This window comes from Salvia splendens, chromosome 7 (genome assembly GCF_004379255.2).
Source record: "Salvia splendens isolate huo1 chromosome 7, SspV2, whole genome shotgun sequence".
Classification (NCBI taxonomy): Eukaryota; Viridiplantae; Streptophyta; class Magnoliopsida; order Lamiales; family Lamiaceae; genus Salvia; species Salvia splendens.
The window spans coordinates 31,174,548-31,189,095 of record NC_056038.1 but is presented as its reverse complement, the minus strand read 5'-3'; the positions used below and the strand labels follow the sequence as shown (position 1 = coordinate 31,189,095).

At 35.6% G+C, this 14,548-nt stretch overlaps 1 pseudogene; it reads right to left on the bottom strand.

Moving 5' to 3' along the window:
- Positions 1-6,937: 6,937 nt before the first annotated feature.
- Positions 6,938-8,954, bottom strand: LOC121811103 (annotated as a pseudogene).
- Positions 8,955-14,548: the final 5,594 nt, after the last annotated feature.

Genomic DNA, 14,548 nt, shown 5'->3' with positions numbered 1-14,548 from the left:
AATCCCCCGAAAGCTCAACCGCAAGTAGTCTGCCGCGAAGTGGAGTGCATCCGTCTATACAAGAACGTTTGGCTATTCGGACAAGGACACGCGACTCTAGCGCCCACGCCCAACTCCAAGAGGATCTAATTGAGCACATTTGGGAAAACTCTGCTGGAGAAGATTAAATTATGTCATTTTTATTTTTTTAGGATTTTAATTATGTCTTTTTTCTATTTTTTAAAAATTTTAAGTTGTAATGTTGTTTTAATTTTAATGAAGTGTGTTTTTAAATTGAATTGGGTTGGAAATAAAAATAAAAAATGAAATTGAATGAATAGTAATTTAAGGGACGGAGCGTTGCAGGTTACGTCCCTTAGTTAAGGGATGGAGTAAAAAAGTACAGTGGGACCCTCAAATAGTAGTTTAAGGGACGGTATGAAGACAGCGTAATGGATGCTCTTATGCTCCATTAGTGATAAACAGTGGCGTAGCCACCTTATAAGGACATGGGGCAATTGCCCCTCCTCATCCACTCATTCTCTTATATATTTATACATAAATTTTTAATTATGTACTTTAACTACACTAAATGCCACTTTTCAAATACATAAAATTTTCCTATGTATTATATTTTTACCCCTTCTCCAATAAAATCCTGGCTCCGCCCCTGGTGATAAATATGTTTACAAAAAGATCCACCAAAATATTAAAGTGATATGTTTGGTCAATACGCAAAACTGCAATTAGCTGTCTTTCACCCTTTATCACTATGTATGTACTAAATCTTTTTTTCCCTGTCTAAGGATACAAACAATTCTACGTAGATAAAATTAATAAGATTCCAATTCATAATCATTCAATGATTAAATTTTTATTCACCAATCATTCCCTTTTATAAGCATATACTATAACTTATCCAATTAGGATTTAAAATATGTGCCAAGTTGACAATGTATTGGCATACACTAACGGCTAACCGAACAAAAATATAGATTAGAACTTAGAAGTCAACAGAAGAGTACTTAGAAAACAAGAGGACAATGCATATTGTATAATTGCATGATAGAGGAGCATTAGGGTGCCATCATATTTAGAGTGCCAATGTATCATCAATCTCGTGCAGCCACGTGGCACGTTATCCAGTAATATTAGGGGTGTATCCAGCAATATCATAGTAAACATTTTAGATGAATTTCTACAGATTGCATGATAGTACTACGTGGATTGATGTGTGGAGTGTTGAGTATTGTTGTATTAGCTATACAGCAAAATAACGGTATAAAAAAGCAATCTGTCTATATATATACTGCAACTGAAATATTCTATGCCTATACAACAATACTCAACAATCTACACAACAATCCACCTATTACTATCATGCAATCTGTAAACGCATACTAAATGAATATTGTTGGATATGCCTCTAATATTATTGGATAGTGTGTCACGTGGCAGCACGAGATTGGTGGTACATTGTCACTTTCAAAATGGTAGTCATTTTAACATAATCATTGTATGATATAAGCAACTTTTAGATGGATTCTTACAATATTATTAAAAGTACCACCCAATCCACTCCAACCACTTACGTTTTTAAGTTTAAAAAACCAATTCGAATATTGTTGATATCAATTTGCAAAATGATAAGTTGTATAGTTGACATAAGATATTCGAACAATTACATTTAGTCAATAGCCAATAATAATGGACATGATAGTACTAGTGGTGAAATCATAAATTGAATGATTGTAGTTTGTTCCAAATGAAATGTCAGAAAAAGAAAATTGAATGATTGTAGTTTGTTCCAAATGAAATGTCAGAAAAAGAAAGTGTCATAGGAATAAATCATATCCAAATTCCAAGGGAACAAATGATACTAGTAATCAATTGAATTAATAAAGTAATTTTTACACCTGTTAATACACTTGTGCCAATAGACAAGTCCACGATATTATTACTAAGTTAAATTGTTAAACCAAACGGATAGGGATATGCGTAGCGCTTATGGATATGTTTAGCATTTGATTAAACTTTAAAATTGGAATTAATCAAATAAACATTCTTATTCCCGAATTCCTTACTGTAAACTGAAACACAAGTAATAACTAATTAAAAATTCAAGTTTAAAAGGATGAAAGGGATAATTATACTAATATTTTTAATTGATATTCAATTTGTGGGCAGAGGTAATATGTTTGGTGGGTGGGCGTGGGACCTAAGAAAATGACTAAAATAAATGAGACATTAGGTAAGAAGACCGACGTTGACCCCTCCTACATTAAAACTGTAGTTTAGTAAGATATTTAATTTATCTAAAAATAATAGTATTTGATGCACTATTTATTAGCACTAAAAATACCTGCAAGCATACAGGATAGAACTAATATAGCTAAAGGTTAGTATCGGTATATCGAACACATGGAATAAGATTGCAACTGGCTATCATGTACTAAACGTCATATACTCTCTAGAGACATGGAGCTTTGGGTTTTAGTAAGCTTAATCTAGAGAAAAAATATATAAAAAACGTATAAAAACAAAATAATACAAAGCAGGCTAAAGAAAGTAGAGTTTTAGGATCCAACTACTATGACCTAGTGATGATTAATCTCACAGAACCTTTACCTTTATGTGTCTCCAGGATTATTAGGAAAGTCGCGATTTTCAGATAAGTCATCTCTCGAGTGCACCTATCCAGTAGATTAGACTCTAACTATCAAAGTCTCCTTCCAATAGATTAGATTCTAACTCCTTAAGTTCCTAAGACTCAAGCCCTCACAAAGGGTCCCCTCTCTCGAGTGCAGATAAACCTATGTGTTGTACTCGTTCCTTTTACCACGTAAAACTAGCTATCTCTCGATTAATCTAGTTAGACGGACATAGTTCTAAAGTTGGCCAGACAAAAGAACAATAAAAGCACAAGAACAAGCAAAACAATCACAAGAGCTAGAAAAAGGTTCAATTCAATAAATCAAAACATATTCATAATAGTTTTCGCCAAAAAAAACTACAAATGATGATTAACTACTCATAGACAAATAGTAAAAACAAAAATAAAAGTATAAGACATGAAAGAAATTGATAAAACCCAAGGTTGAATCTTCAATCTTCAGTCTTCTCTTGCCTGGATCTGCAGAGCTCCGCTCCAATGGAAGATGGATGAATTTAAGGGTGGAATATGGAATGGAAGAAGTGTAGAGAGTGAGAAGGATTGGAGGCTCTGAGATGTGGATTATGAATTAGGTTCAGAGGTATTTTTAGGCTAGAAAAAGTTTGTTTTTGATAAATTTCGTGCCCTACAAGAAATAGGAGATATTGGCTTCACAATATAATAATTTCTTTTCTTCCGTGAATTTCCGCCAGATTTTGACTGCACTGCGCGATGTTTGTAAAATGACCATAACTTTCTCCACGGAACTCCGATTTAGATGTTTAGGTATCCACGCGAAGGTCTTTCGAAGACGAAGAGACTGGTATCTAGTAGGCACTAATTGGACTTCAAAATCGCTTCCAGAATGGGCTCGAACAGAGGCTGCTGCACCTTGGCTTTTTTTCACATTTTCTATCTTTTTCTATCATTTATCAACAAACACGTCAAAAATACCAAATGTATAATATATGCAATTTAATAACATAATTTGCATGATTGACATTTAAAACAAGTCAAATATAGTCCTTAAAAACATGCAAAATATGGGTTTGTCAGTATTCAACTTTTTATAAAATAATTTAATTTGTTTTATAACCTTACTATTTGCATCAAAAAAACACAAGTGATACATATTTAGATTAATACCAGAACAAAATCCAAACATATTTAGAAGGGGCTTTTTAAAGAAAACTAATAACGGCATGTGCTGGAGTAATGTATTTTTATAATAATTTGTTATAATACGTATTATAACATTAAAATTTTATAAGATCGTAAAGTGGAAAACGAAGCCATTTCAAATTTCAAAAACATTTTAATGCAACTTAGGTGCATATTCAAATTTATAGATGCAAGCAACTTTTGTTGCCTACATCTTATCTTCTCTTTAATTTTTATGGTTTTTACTTTATAGCAGCAGTTGCACAGCTGTGTTCGCCGCCATATTTATTTCATACAGTAGTATTAATCCTAGAAAATAAATATAGTATTATCAGCAATATTTGGAAGGACGCCTGACGTGATGAGTAAATGTATAACACATTATCATCTCTAGCATGATCATTTTTTAAGTATTAATTTATAGTAAAAATATATAAAATGAGAGATAGGTGTATACTATGCATAAGCATAAAATAGAAAACTTTCATAATGGGCCATTCTTTTAAAAAACATTTATTTCATAAATAAGACATGTTGAAATTCCCAATTTTGTTTGCTAAACGAAAAAAAAAAAATCGTAAAAGAGAAACCTTAAGGGGCCGTTTGGTAGCTATGTTACGGCTAGATAAGAGGATTAATCCGGGTTTATTTGTGCATTTGGTAGCTATGTTAGTAAACTTAATAGCCCGTGTTTTGTATCCGGCCCGCACAAAGCCCATTGAAAAATCTATGTTTCAATGATATATGTAACCAACCATTTTGCCATGTTACATATCAAGAATACCTAGTTAATTTTACAAAATACATTTTTACCCATAATTTAAAATTTTCTAAACCTAATCCAAAATAAACGCCTCACTACACAAAAAATAATCCTCACTTCAAAAAAATTGGGACAAGAAGTTCTTCCACAATACTCTCATTCTGCCTCCCTCCATTTCTTCCGGCAACTCAAACATCCGGTGAATCCATTTCTTCCGGCGACTCTATTTCTGAATCAAGGTTAGGACTTTTGCAAGTATTCTTCAAGATTTACCCGAAATACCTTGAAAAAACCCTCAAATCTCTTGGCCTATTTCAATGCTAATTTGTTGGACTATTTCTCCAATCTCTAATTGTGTGACTATATCATCTCCGGACACATTGCAGCTACTGACATGGTGATTTGCTCATTTGCAGATTTTTGTTAAACCTGGCCTCTTGAGCTTGTTCAAATTTGATACAGATCTTGACATTACGTTGCAAAGGATTGGGTTTGTCCAACTCAGAGAGTGGACAGAGAGAGAGAGAGCACGATCCATAGAGAGAGGGAGACGAGGGAGACGAGGGAGACGAGGGGGAAGGGAGAGGGAAGGCGGTGACGGTGGTGGCGCCATGGAGAATCGCCAGTGCGTGGAGAGGAGATTGAGGAAGACGGTGGTTTTGGGAATTTGGAGAAGTATAGTAGAGAGAAAATGAGGAAGATGGTGATTTTGGGATATTGGAAATTTGGAGAAGTGTAGTAGACAGAGAGCCGTAGAAGAGAGAGACAACAATTATTCTTTAAGGATAGTTTAGGGATTAATTTAAATTAATGAGGATACTTTTGACAATCATAATTTTATCCTTATTTGTAACTTGTTGTACCAAACACTTAAATATGATAACTCGTAATTATCTTAAGCTATCAAACACTCAATCAAGGTAAATAAACAAATTGAAACTATGATAAATATCACGAATTGTATCATGTCTAGTCAAAACATGACATGGCTACCAAACGATGCCTAAGAATATTAATGTAGATTGTGAAGTGTGTTGGGTTATCATTGTTTACCAAAGTGCGAATATGTTGGGATTAAAGTTAAGAGGTTAAGAGGTTAAGAGGGCCCAGGCCCAATTCAAATACTAGCTACACTACTTTTGGGGGAGAGGAAATTCTATTCTCAAGCCCAGTTCTTTCCTTTCGTTTTATTTTAATAATATGATGATTTTTTTATATATTTTAATAATATGATGATATCTCCAACCTAATTGTTTTTGTTCGATTTCATATGACATCTTAGAGATATACAAATAGAAGATAGAATTCATAAAATGATTGCTTAATTCTCAATTCTATTTTTAAAATGCTAGTAATAATTTTTGAAGTATAACTTACTTAAAGAGATACTCATACTTTTTACTTCAGTTAACTTTGTAGTTACACTTTTAATAGGACACTGTATACAGTCTATGTAATTAATTTTAGCTTCGATTAAAATGTTGAGATTATGTCCAAAACCAATGTTTATGCCCATTTTGGTCCTACTATACACACTTGCCTTGCACCAAATTAGCTTTTGCTAATTTGAAGGGCCTATGTCCCTCTTGATTTGAAGTGTCTTCATGTTGCTATTCTATAGAGCAACCTAAAACCCACTTCATCAACTAGGAAAAACTTACACAGTTTTTACTTGTTCCTTTAAAATTACTCTGCACATCCCCGACTACGACAAGCCCTGTCGTCGTTGAACTATTCGTATTTAAGTATCCTTGAACATGAAGGTATGGACATTGAAATATGAGGGCAATGAATATGGTCCGTTAATATCATTTTTGTGCAAACTCTGTGCTCCTCCTGTTATACGTTGCTTTCATCAAAGAATAACAAATGCCAACAAAATCAATTTTAGTGGACCACATTATGTAATTCAAATTTTTCTATATTTTTGAATCATATTACCCCCTAAGAGGGCCCTCTTTCGAGTTTTCTGGTAACCCATTATTATTCACATTTCGGTGAATATTGTGATTTCTCAATATTTGTTGGTTCACTTTTAGGTGAATACTGTCATTTCTCCATATTTGTTGATTCACATTTAGGTGAATACTGTGATTTCTCAATATTGTTCAATTGTTGTATAGTCTTCTCATAGGCCGTGTCTGTTTCTGTTTCCCAGGAATCTTTTTTTTTTTTGGTACTATACTATGCAAAATATCAAACTGATATTTGTTTTTTTTATCATGTTTACATTATAAATACTACTCCTTATTAAATATCCAAATCATTGGTTCAAATAGATTATCATTTTCGTTCATAAGTCGATATAAATGTGGAAATACCGAAAATTGAAAATATAACGAAACAGTATATATTTTGTTTAAATTAAGAAGGCTAGCAAGAATTGAAATAGGTTACACTTGAACTACAATGATATTGAATCCCATCTACATAAATGTAAATTAGGACAGGCTGAAAATTTGAAAGTCCTATGATTGCTAGATTAAAATAGATTCATCCGTCTACGGTTTACTATGCATTCCATCAGCAACACTGAGAAAAACACTCAAAATTCCGGCTAACGTGACGGTCCCGACCAAGGTATGATCTTCTTCAACAACCCAGACACAACTAACACGATACGCCAGCGCCTGCATCATCACAGCCAGCAAGGAACTCCTTGGGCTGCAGACGAGCGGCTCACACCTACCGGCTGCATAGTGTCGACTTGAACCTCTACTCGACCCTTTACTCATGCCAGATACGAAGTCGTCGTCTGAGGATAAGCTCGAGGAGGAGGAGCAATACAGCAATGAGGGGTGGATCGACTCATCCATCATATCCACCATGCCACCTAAATTTCTCTCCTCCAGCCTAGTCTTCACCAGCTGCACCAGGTCCTCCGGTGGTGGGCTGCCACAGTCGACATAAGCCATGAGATCAATGGCTGAGAGGACCATGATTGCGGAAGCAGCAGTTTCGTCACAGTAGGCTAGAGTTTGGGGGGAGATCTCACCCATCAACCTGTTCTCTTCATCAACGACTGCAACGGATTTCTGCTCAGTGATAGCACGGTGGAAATAGCCCAATGCTGAGGATGCAGGCTTGTTGTGAGTGATGGTCATGATGTCGCGATCGATGATGTTAGCGACTCAAGGTTGTAAGTGGTGACTGGAGAGAAGGAGCCTACGGAGTTGAGAATGAAGCGTAGCACATCTTCTTGCGTTAGCCAACAGCATTCGTGTTGTTCGTGGCAGCTGGAAGAGAGCTGTTGCCGGTTGTCCAACCTCTTTCTTGCATAGTTGAAGCGCTGGTTTTGAATCGGAACCACCAGATTTTGGGTGCCATCTAGCATGTAATCCATGGCTTCCAGCAGGCTGCATATAAGAAATGCAGCAAAGTTGAGACTGATGCAAAACAGAGTGGATTTAGTGATTGAAACACTCCAAGTAACTGCAAATGCCAAATATGGTTCACTAATAGCTTGCACAATCTCAACATGAGTCACTGCGGAGCTATCACAATTAGGACTCGGACTCGCCAATTTCGTTTATTAATTCTAAAATATAATTTATTCATCTATAATTAAATATTGATCAAATTTAGATTTACTTCAAATTAAAACAGAGAGGATTTAGGAATCATCCACCCTAACGTTCTCCTTTCCTCTTTTTTGATGAATCAGAAATTAAACAGGGGGCTGGGATAATATTAGAGAGAGAGAATTAACAAGCGGTAGCTGTCGCAATTGATTCCCCCGGAAAAGTATAATTATTGAAGCCGTTAAAATTGGAAAAATCTTAATCACACACAGATGCAGAATTGAGCCAAACAATTCCCCCAATTAAACAGTAACAGAAATCCATAATCACCCCCCTCTCCACATACAATGATTCAATCATGCAATTCAATCGCAAATCATACAACAATTCAATCATGCAATCCAATCGCAAACTTGCTCAAAAAAAATCAGTGAAACGAACCTGGAATTAGGTGTGACGCACCTGACGATGGGGATTCCTTTCGGCAAAATGTCACAAACAGGAGTCTGAAGAGCTTTGAAAGGATCCGCCAGATTCTCCTCCCGGCAGAGGAAGAGGATCACATCTGCGGCGCTGAATTTTCCGACGCAGACGCAGGAACCTCCGGCGGCGTTCTGACTACATATCCAAACGCTAATGTATATCTCACCGGACGCTTTGAGCGCCGCCAATGCTTCTGCGATGGAGGCGGTGGCGGCGATCCACTTGAGCTCCGGCTTCCCTATGCACAAGTCCGACACCTCTGCGGATAGAGATCTCAATGCCATACAATGATCGGATCTGCAGGAGATGGATGGGGTAGATGGAATGGAAGACGAAGGATTGACTGTACGGAGAAATGTTGTTGTAGTAGTTGGAGAGAGGTAGCTGAGAGATGTGGCTGTGGAATATATAATGGAATCTTGTATATATACGTCTCTTTTTACAACTAGGAAGAGGAGACTAAATGTTTTTGGAAATTAAATAATTCAACTTACTTGTGGTATCGCGCTATTTTTCTATACTTATAATTACTGCGTATATTTCTAGTTATATTTCTATTTATTAAAATAAATACGATGGGATATATAGATCACAGTCGTTGAAGGTAAGATTAATCAACCAATAACTGTAAATATTATTTTAATCTATTTAGTCAATGATATATACTAGAACTAGTAATTGCGCTCTATAATGAGGTGTGGTTTGTGTGTGGTAAATACAAGAGCTATTACATAGCAAAGATTAAATTGTTCTACAAGTATCCAAAGAAGTCAAATTTTGTAAAATCATTTTACTGTAAAATGACTTGAATACCATTTTTTTCTAGACTTAATATTATACTGATATTTATTGAATTATTTTCATGACTGAATATAAAAGATTATAAAAGAATAAAATCATTTTGTCGTCACAATACATGAATTCGATAGTCTTCCGATGTAAACCAAGCAAAAGAACACGACACAAAAATCCATTATCCCAAAAGAATAAATCCAAGTAAGTTATTACTTTAATTAACAACATCAGCATAAATTAATTAAATAATAGGTGAACCTCTTTCTTAACGGCGAGGGAGCACAAGATTGAAGGGGTATCATTTAACAAACTTCTTTACGATTTACATTAGAGCATCCACAACCGTGCTCTTGTGTGGGCCCCGGCCCCACTTTTTTTGCCTGCTCTTAGGCAAAAGCACAACACCCACAGTCAGGCTCTTCCGCAAGGACGAGCACAAGGGTCCCACCATCCATTATTCAATTTAAATAAAAACATTTCCACAAAATTAAAATACATTAAACATACCCTGAATAATATTACAAAATACAGTACAAATTAAAAATTACAAAATTAAAATCTTAAAAATTACATAATTAAAATCTTAAAAATTAAAAATTACATAATTAAACTCCTAAAAAATAAAAATTTCATAATTAAATTCATAAAATTAAAAAACCCACTACTCGTAGCCGAATTTCACCCACATGTGTTTGATTAGGTCTTCTTGTAGCTCAACGTGGGTTCGGGTATCGCGCTTTGTGTGCCTTGTTTCGATGCTCTCACCCACCGTCGTATGCACACCTCTGTGTGGGGGAGACTTCATCCTCGTCGTAAAGCTAGCCGCCATCGGTCCTTCATCGGCTATAATCATGTTGTGTAAGATAATACACGTGTACATGATGTCGGTGATATTTTTCACGTACCAGAGCCGAGACGGGGCCTTCACAATGTTGAATCGGGCTTGAAGGACCCCAAAGGCTCTTTCGACGTCTTTTCGCGCGGACTCTTGACGCTGCGCAAAAAGAACCCGTCTCGTGTCTTGCGGGTTGCTGAGCGTCTTCACGAAAGTCGACCACCTTGGGTAGATACCATCGGCGAGATAGTAACCCATGTAGTATACATTTCCGTTGACGGTAAAGTCGATCGCCGGTGCTACACCATTCAACACATCATTGAAGAGGGGTGAAGAATAGAGCACGTTCAAGTCGTTGTTGGATCCGGCAACACCGAAATATGCATGCCAAATCCATAGGCGGTAGTCGGCGACCGCTTCAAGGATAAATGTTGGCCCGCCGCCTTTGTGGCCGCTTAAGTGTTGCCCCCTCCAAACAGTCGGACAATTCTTCCACATCCAATGCATGCAGTCAATGCTGCCAAGCATACCGGGAAAGCCATGTACTGATTCGTGAAGACGAAGCAACCGTTGGCAATCATCGGTGGTGGGTGCCCGAAGGAATTCATCACCGAAAGCTGCACGAACGCCCTCGCAAAAATTTTTAAGATAAAGGATTTCAATGGACTTACCGACATGCAAATACTTGTCGAAGAGGTCGGCCGTTTGCCCAGTAGCGAGTTGTCGGATGGCACACGTACACTTCTGCAACGCCGAGAGACTTTGCTGACAGGATGCATCTAGATCTGTTTAGAAGAATTCAACACGGGCGGACAATGTGTTGACAATACGCATAAACAAGCGCTTTGACATGCGAAAACGGCACCTAAAGTAATCTTCCGAAAACCGCAGCGGGTCGGCAAAATAGTCGGCAACGAGCCTTTCGTGGGCTCCCTCCCGGTCACGATGGATGTAGCGGCGAGTTGATCTAGTTGGTTGAGGAGGAGGGGCGGGGGTTTCGCTGCGACATATGCTTCATAAACGACACGATGTTGTTCGTAGTATTCTTGTTCTTCGCGCTCCGCTTCCGCAATGAGATGAGTGAAATCCATTTGAGGTTTTGAGTGAGAGATGAAGGTGTAGATAAGTTGTATGAAAAATATGAATGAAAGATGAATGAGAGATGATTTGATGTGAAAAATGGATGACGAATGTGTGTATTTATAGATGATTTTGGGGGGGAAAAATAAAAAAATACAGAAAAATGGCCATTTTTTTGGGATTGGAAAAATATTTTTTTTTATTTTTTGGTATTATTTTCGATTTTTTAAAAAAATTAAAAATAATAATTTTTCAACAGATATGCCGTTGGTCAATCACACGCTGGCACGGACGTGCTCGATGCATCGAGCAGCGCTGTGCCAGCGGCAAGAGCGCAGCAGCGGACAGTGGTACCGCGCCGCTGGCACTGACGGAAGGACTAACGCGTGCTCTTTGTTGTGGAGGCTCTTAATACTACAAAAACTGCATTTGACACAGAGTTAAAATACCGCTTTACATTATATAATGTGAAAAACTGACATCTATCACAGAGTTAAAATACCATGGGAGAAAAGAATTTGAGAAATTGTTAAGCTTTAAAATAAGTAACTTAAAAAATTATGGAGTACTTATTTTAATAATTTTCGAGGGATACAAGAGAAAAACCAAGATGTTGAATGTTTAACTTCAAAATTATATTGTGTTATCAAAAATTAGGGATACATGAGAAAAAATCAAGGATCATAAACCAAAGACTTTAAACTTGTTTTAAGTAGACTTATTTAAATTTAGACTCGTCCCATTTAAAATGTAAGATTTTTTTGGAACTTAAAGAAATATATTTCTAAATTATAAATATTATATTTAAATAATGGAAATGTCATAATTTCTATTTTATTCTGTTTTATGGAATACTACTTTATTTTTATAATTTAACATGCTTAACAACACTTCCTAAAATTTGTAATGAATAAACGGAAGAGAATATAAAATGTACTCCAATATTTTCTCAATCCACCAGAATTTAAGGACTACTAAAATTAAAAGGTTAACATTTTATCATTTTTATTATTATTTTGTCCATAATTTCATTTATTTCTGTACTTATATTTTTTATATCTTTAATTCTCTTAATCAATGAAATTATTTTAGTAATAGGAGGCAATTAAAATTATTTATAAAATGTAGATCTTCTATGTGGGTATGTGGCATATATGAGCATGTGTTGAAGTGGTGGAGGTGGGGCCCTAGAGATTTGTAGATTTTGGGAAGAGTTTAGGGTCAAGTCAAGCTTCCCGACTCGTTTAAGTACCTGTGAATTACATTAACAAAATACTAGTCCTGTACCCAAAAAATTGATAAAGTAAATAAGAGGTATAGAGAAAAATTGATAAAGTAAGTGAGAGGTAGAGAAAAACATTAATTAAAGTATTGTTAGTGGAGAATTAGTCTCACCTTATTAGAGAAAAAAAAAATTCAAAATTAGAAAATGTATATTCTTGTAGGAAGGAGGGAATACTAACCTGACATATAGTTTTTACTTTTTATTTTTATTTTTATTTTATTTTTTATTTTTTATTATTTTTTTTTTTTATAAACGTGACATATAGATTTATGGAGCAGGATTTGCATACAAAATTTAGTTTCATAGGGGAAGGGGCGTGCCATCCATTTTATTACGTATAATAATAGTTTTATTGGGAATTCTTTTTCTCTAAACGCGTTTGTTTATTTAATTAAAAAGACGTCCTAGAAAGACAGGTGTTTATATATCTCTGTAATGATATATACCGTCGGATTAGATTGATACTTTTATAGGAGTCAAATCCGATTTGCAAATGAGCAAAAGAAGAATGGTGAATGGCGTTTAACCAATTTTATGAAGTGTTGAATGAGATTTATAACTAATTAATGGATGGATTTGAATGTAAGTGGCTAACTTTACTTTAAATGACCAATTTAATGCGTGTATTAAATTTTTCTTAGCTCGAAATGTTTGACATTAATGACTTACGTTATATTCTTGAAATGTATTCCTATATTGTTCATGAATATATTTGAAGAAAATTGATTGCAATTTTTCTCTACCCTCTTCGGTGGTAGATCCAAAATTTTGAGTTTAACGATACAAAGAGCTCGAAAAGGAAAACGTCACATCTCTTCCCTTTCTCTCAGCATTTTGTCCGACTCTCTCTCTGTATCTCAAATTGTTAGCTCTCTATCTCTCTAATCACAAATACGAGAATAAAACAGGGTTACGATAAAGGTAGAACTTATTCTTAATGTTGAACCGTCAAACTAAAATATAGTAGTTCATTATTAGATAACACATTCATTTTAAGATCATTTTAGTTCACTCTTCTGCAATGAAGTAAAACGATCAAATAATGAAGTTTGTATAAAATAAAGTAGAACGATCTAAAAATGAATTATATAATTTGCTTGATTTATTTTATCCATTAGATTAGAAAAATGGATGGCTGAGGTTTGGTGTCTAGTTTAATTTTTAATAAAAAGTAGTAGTAATAAAAATTTGGGGGATCCAACTAATGCTCTAAATTTACATGAGTCGAACTCATTACAGATCAATTAATTAAAAGAGAAACATTTTAACTCTCCCTGATTTTTCAAATTATCAGTTAAGGTGTTGATTACTTAAAAAGTTTATGCAAGATTGTGGAAACTAACACTTGTTATAAGTAACTGTACAAGTTAAGAGCACCCACAACCGTGCTCTTGCCAGCGAGCACGGTTGTGGGTCCGGCCCCATTTTTTCTGCCTGCTCTTCGGCAGGAGCACAACACCCACAGTTGTGCTCTTCCGCAAGGACGAGCCCAATTCAATTTAAAATTCAATTAAATAAAAACATTTCCATAATATTAAAATTCATTAAATAACCGAAATAATATTACAAATTACAAATAAAATAAAAAAAGACATAATTAAAATCCTAAAAATTAAAAATTACATAATTAAAATCCCAAAAATTAATAATTACATAATTAAATTCGTAAAATTAAAAAAAAACACTACTCGTCGCATTGTGTGCCTTGTTTCGAGCCTCTCCCCACCGTCGTATGCCGACCTCGGCATGGGGGAGACCTCGCGGTTGAGCTTCCGGCTTCATCCTCGTCGTAGAAGCTAGCCGCCCTCAGTCCTTCGTCGGCTATGATCATGTTGTGTAAGATAATACACGTGTACATGATGACAGCGATATTATTCACGTACCAGAGTCGAGCCGTGGCCTTCACAATGTTGAATCGGGCTTGAAGGACCCCAAAGGCTCTTTCGACGTCTTTCCGCGCGGACTCTTGCCGCTGCGCAAAAAGAACCCGTCT